We start from the raw sequence: 6,000 nt of genomic DNA on the forward strand, positions 1-6,000 counted from the left end.
ATTAATTATACAGGGTGTCCAAAATTTTTTTTAATTAAATTAATTGTTTAATTAATAATTCAAAAAAATTTTTGGACACCCTGTATAAATAATTATATTAATGTTTATGGTACTGTATAGAGAATTGAATAACCTTTCAAATGAGCTAGTCGACTACGTTATCACGCCCAGATTGGTGACGTCACTAGTACGATATATATGTCAAAAAATCATAATTAAAAAATCGAATAACCTTTGTATTTTACATTTTTTTCTAATTCTGTAAATAAAGCAGTTGGTTATGGTACTGTATAGAGAATTGAATAACCTTTCAAATGAGCTAGTCGACTACGTTATCACGCCCAGATGGGTGACGTCACTAGTACGATATATATGTCAAAAAATCATAATTAAAAAATCGAATAACTTTTGTATTTTACATTTTTTTCTAATTCTGTAAATAAAGCAGTTTACAAGGGGCTCAAAATATAGTGAATAACCCTGTACATTCACTGGGGCCGACCGACCGGCTCTGTCCCGTCATACAGCTGACCGACTATAATAACTTTTATTTATATTCAATTTAGAATGTGGGTACTGATTTTCAGCCTTAGTAAATGGATTCAATTACCTTCGTAGGAAAGCGTGCTACGTGTTCTCGACACTACAATATGGACTTGAAAGCTGGACATTAAAGCAAGAACACATAAATAAGCTACAGTCATTTGAAATGTGGTGTTACAGAAGGATGCTTAGAATAGCATGGACACAGAAGAAAACGAACACAGAAGTATTGCGAGAAATGGGTAAAGAATGCGAAATAATAAACACAGTAAAAATAAGAAAGTTACAATATCTGGGACACGTAATCAGAGGACCGCGATATGAAATGCTAAGACTGATAATACAGGGAAAGATAAGAGGCGGAAGGAGTATAGGAAGAAGGAGAGTGCCATGGTTAAATAATTTAAGGGACTGGTTTAGATGCAGTTCTATAGAACTCTTTAGAGCAGCGGTGAATAGAGTAAAGATAGTGATAATGATATCCAACCTCCGATTAGGAGACGGCACTTGAAGAAGAAGAATCAAAGCGACTTTGATACCCTCTCAGTAACCCCTGTTCTACGTTTCGCTTGAACGACCGCGGTATGTTTCTCTACACAATCACAATAATGAACTGTGAAAAATTTAGCTTTAGTAAATCCAAAGAGATTTTTCTCCGTCTATTATTAGTTTTCTCAGGATTCCAAAAACTTAATTAAATACCATTTAATTCTATTTAAAATACATTGAAAATTCTGACAGGCGACATTTTGCGCCATTCCCCTTAAATCATTTCAAACGATCGAAAAAGCGCACGAACTCATGTGACGTCATATTATGGTATTTTGTAATGACAGTTTTCATATCTAATGTAAAATTATATATCATTCTGATTACTTAGGAATTTAATACAGTTTTTGAAGAGATTAAATTGAATTGTGTGTGTGTGTTTACTATGGACAATAAAAGTAGATACTACAAGTGTTGTTTTAGTACCATTGTGTTAAAGTAGAACCATTAAAAACCCCAATAAAATATTTATTACCAGTCGATAGGAAACGGCATTTAAAGTGCATACTGAAAATATATTTTCAGTTCAGTCTTCATGTATGCGAGATCATTTTTTATGTAAGTTTAATCTCTGTTGTCTGCTTAATAGTTTTCTAATAAATCAATCAAGTGTATTTTGAACAAAAAGAAAATATAACTTTGGTATTTATTTTGGTAGGTGTTAATTACAGATTTAATTATAATAGGCTATTGATTATGTACTATAGAAAGGAACTACAACGTTAACGGGGTTTTATTATTTGATATGGTCAATGAATCTCTCTATATGAAAAAACCGCGGAGTGCTACCATTTAACGGGGTGCGTTTCTGAGAAATGGGTGAATTAGTCCCTGGGCACAGGTTACATTAGGGTGAGTTCTATGCACTTTTGGTACACATACGTCTACACAAAAATTGTTCCTGGTTAAATTTCCTATCCAAATATAACTTTTGAAAGTCAAAGATACTTTTTTTTACAAAAATATATTCAAAAGAAAAAGCACAAAGAAACCCAAAAGAAAGAAATTTTGTTTTTTGTCCCATAACTTTTGTCCACGGGGATATAGGTATAGACATTGCTTCACAGAAAAAAAAGTTACATATTTTCTCTTTAAAATGATGTTTGGTAGAGGTCATTAGGATTTACAGTTTTCGAAATATGATTTTTCAAAGTTCGCCACTCACAGCAATTTTGGGCAATTTTCCTTGTTATATCGCAAATATTGTTCTGTAACTTTTTCTACGCAGCTTTAAGCATATGCAATGGTACATGTAAGAGGAATAGAAATCAATTACCTTTAAAATGTTCTACTGTGTAATGTTGTACGACTTCTTTTAAAGAGGTTATCATTTTCAAGATTTTATACTCTTAACGAGTTTTTATATTTTTTACGATTATTTTTTAACTTTCCCATTATAACTTTTTTTTTCTACATTTAGGTATACATTATATGTATAATAAAAATGAAAGCTTATTCTGTTTTATAAGTATTATAAAAAATTCCAGGATTATTTTTGAATAAGATATGCTTTTTCAAAATGTAATAAGTAGGTACTTGCAACGATTTTTGATTTTTGGATTATTTTTTAAATTGCTCATTATAACTTTTTTATGTGATTGTGTGTTATGATTAAATCTTCTTTTTTATAGGGAATACTTTCGATCCACTTGACTCGGTCGGGCAAACTTCAAAATATGGATTAATTTCAATATTTGCTGTCAAAGCTCCTACACCACAAGCTTTGCTTGAAAAAATAGCATGTAAATGTACCAAAGGATGTACAAAAATCTGCGGTTGTAGGAAGACAGGAATTAGTTGTTTAATATTCTGCAAAGGGTGCATGTGCATGGGTACTAATTGTGAGACTCTAAGATAACTGAGGTGTCGGAGGAAGATATTGAAGCTAATGCTAACGAAGAGATGGACTTTGATTTTGAAAATTTTTTAAATGTCAACGTTTAAATAATTTTAACTAAAGTGATGTTTTCTAAGACTAATGTTTATGTAATTTTTGTAAAAGAAATAATTTTAAATAATACAGGTAAAAAATATCAAAGAATCACTCGGTTTCCATTATTTAAATATAGATGATACACCATTTTAAAGAACAGAAAGCAAGCTCTCTTTATTGAGCAATATATAGTATATTCATGTACAAGAAAAAAAAAAGTTATGAGAAATTAAAAAAATAATACTAAAATCAAAAATCGTTGCAAGTACTTATTACATTTTGAAAAATAATATCTTATTCAAAAATAATCCTAGAATGTTTTGTAATACACCATTTTAAAGTAAACAAAATAAGCTTTTATTATTATATAATATAATATATACCGAAATGTAGAAGAAAAAAAGTTATAATGAGAAATTTTAAAAATAATCGTAAAAAATGTAAAAAATAATATTTTTTTTATACTAGGTATCATATAATATATAATATAATATTATATTATTATATACTATATATAATGTATTATTATATAATATATTATGTAATAATATTATTTTATTTTTATATTATATTATAAAAATCGTTAACAGTATAAAACCTTGAAAAACCATAATCTCTTAAAAAAAAAGTCGTACAACGATACACAGTAGACCATTTTAAAGGCAATTGATTTCTATTTCTATTACGTGTACCATTGCATATACCTAAAGTTACGTAGAAAAAAGTTACAGCACAATATTTGCGAAATAACAAGGAAAATTGCCCAAAATTGCTGTGAGTGGCGAACTTTGAAAAATCATATTTCGAAAACTATAAACTCTAATTACCTCTACTAAACAACATTTTAAAGAAGAAATATGTAGGTTTTTTTTCTGTAAAGCAATGTCTATACCTATATCCTCGTGGACAAAAGTTATGGGACAAAAAACAAAATTTCTTTCTTTTGGGTTTCTTTGTGCTTTTTCTTTTGAATATATTTTTGTAAAAAAAGTATCCTTGACTTTAAAAAGTGATATTTAGATAAGAAATTTAACCAGGAACAATTTTTATGTAGGTATCTTTCTACCAAAAGTGCATGGAACTCACCCTAATGTAACCTGTGCCCCGGGAATAATTCAGCCATTTCTCAAAAACGTACCGCTTTAAATGGTAGCACTCCGCGGTTTTTTCATATATAGATATCCATTGACCATATGAAATAATAAAACCCCGTTAACGTTGTAGTTCCTTTTAGCTATCTTATTTTGAATATAATCAATAGCCTATAATATCATTAAATATTATTTAATACATAATACTAAAATTAAAATTAAAATAAACTAATCATAATAATAAAGAATTATGCTCATACTTAATGGGTAAGTTATCATACCTACTGCCTTTTAGAAAAACCCTCTTCCGCCATTTTAAAAAATTGTCTTGACAAAAACTCAAATATTATGTAATTTATATCGTTCATAGCAACGATTTATAAAACTGAAGTACACCATAAAATGATTGCAACAAGTAAACGAATATCAAACATAATGAATTAATGGCGTGAATAGCAAATTTTATAATACATATGACATCACGACCAATAAGGGCGCGTTTTGGGCTGGCTGCAATACTTTGAATTTTCTATCGATTTTAATCGTCTTTAGTGGCCAAACGAAAGAGAAAAACAACGTTTTTATATATATACATATATATATATATATATATATATATATATATATATATATATATATATATATATATATATATATATATATATATATGTGAAAAGAGAAAATATTTTCTCTTTTCACATATAGAGGTCGTACTAAGTATACACTGGTGGATTTAGTTTATAAATTCACGAAGTAATAGCGGCAAATCAGTTAGCTTCGAACACCTACCTAGTGTCTCCTGATGACGACTTGACATGAGTCGAAACTAGTCGGGGCACCGGTGGGGTTCGAATCTAACTGAAATGCAATTATCTATTTTTCATATATATATATATATATATATATATATATATATATATATATATATATATATATATATATATATATATATATATATATAAAACAAGGTTTATTATTGGGGAATTCAGCAAGTTCTAGGTGAAAGAAAACACTTTTTATATATATTGTTATATTTCTATTTGATATGAAAATTAAATTTTGATAATTATAAACAGAATTCAATTTAATATAAAATATTTTCAATTTTCTCAACCACGGGCATATAAATTTAGAACAACCTGTGTACAACAAATTGTTATATTTAATTTTAAGAAGTGATTAGAAGAAGCATACGAAACTCGGGACAATGCGCTTAGAATAAACAAAGTGAATGGCGCGTACCATTATCGTTGTTCGCGGAAGGTTCGATCATTAGCCTATGCTAAATAAGACTCAAGTGAAATCGATAATAGGTCATTATCGTTGTTCGCGGAAGGTTCGAACCTTTAGCCTATGCTAAATAAGACTCAGTTGAAGTAGATAATAGGTCATTAAATTTTGTAAATAGTAGAAAGTAATTTTAGAATGGGAATTAACTATTTTTTTTTGGAAATCCATTAAGCATATTTAGAAAGATTCAAAATTGGTTTTGAAGAATACTGCGAATGAGAGTTGGTGGTGGAAGGTTGATTTGTGAATCTGGAAGGGATATTTAGAAAGTAGGGGAATGAATGAAAAAGATAGATCAGAATGTTTTGAGCTGTCGAGAAGTGAAGTCCAGTAGTAGACGGTAGTGTACGGAGAATGAGAAGGCCGGTGTAGTTCCGTGAGTGTGGAGTATCTATCGTGGAACGAGAGGTAGGCCAGGTCGAGAGTAAAGAACCTCCTTGAGCCAAGAGTGTCCCGGTAGCTGATTGAAGTTTCGAAAAAGGTAGAAACACGGCATCACGACAGAAGCAGGAACGGGAGCTATACGAGCTAGTTTTCAAAGGAGAACATTACTGGAAGCCAGGACGAGGTGTTGATCGCAGCCAAGGATAGCAG

The sequence above is a fragment of the Diabrotica virgifera genome, chromosome 7 (assembly GCF_917563875.1).
Source record: "Diabrotica virgifera virgifera chromosome 7, PGI_DIABVI_V3a".
Classification (NCBI taxonomy): domain Eukaryota; kingdom Metazoa; phylum Arthropoda; class Insecta; order Coleoptera; family Chrysomelidae; genus Diabrotica; species Diabrotica virgifera.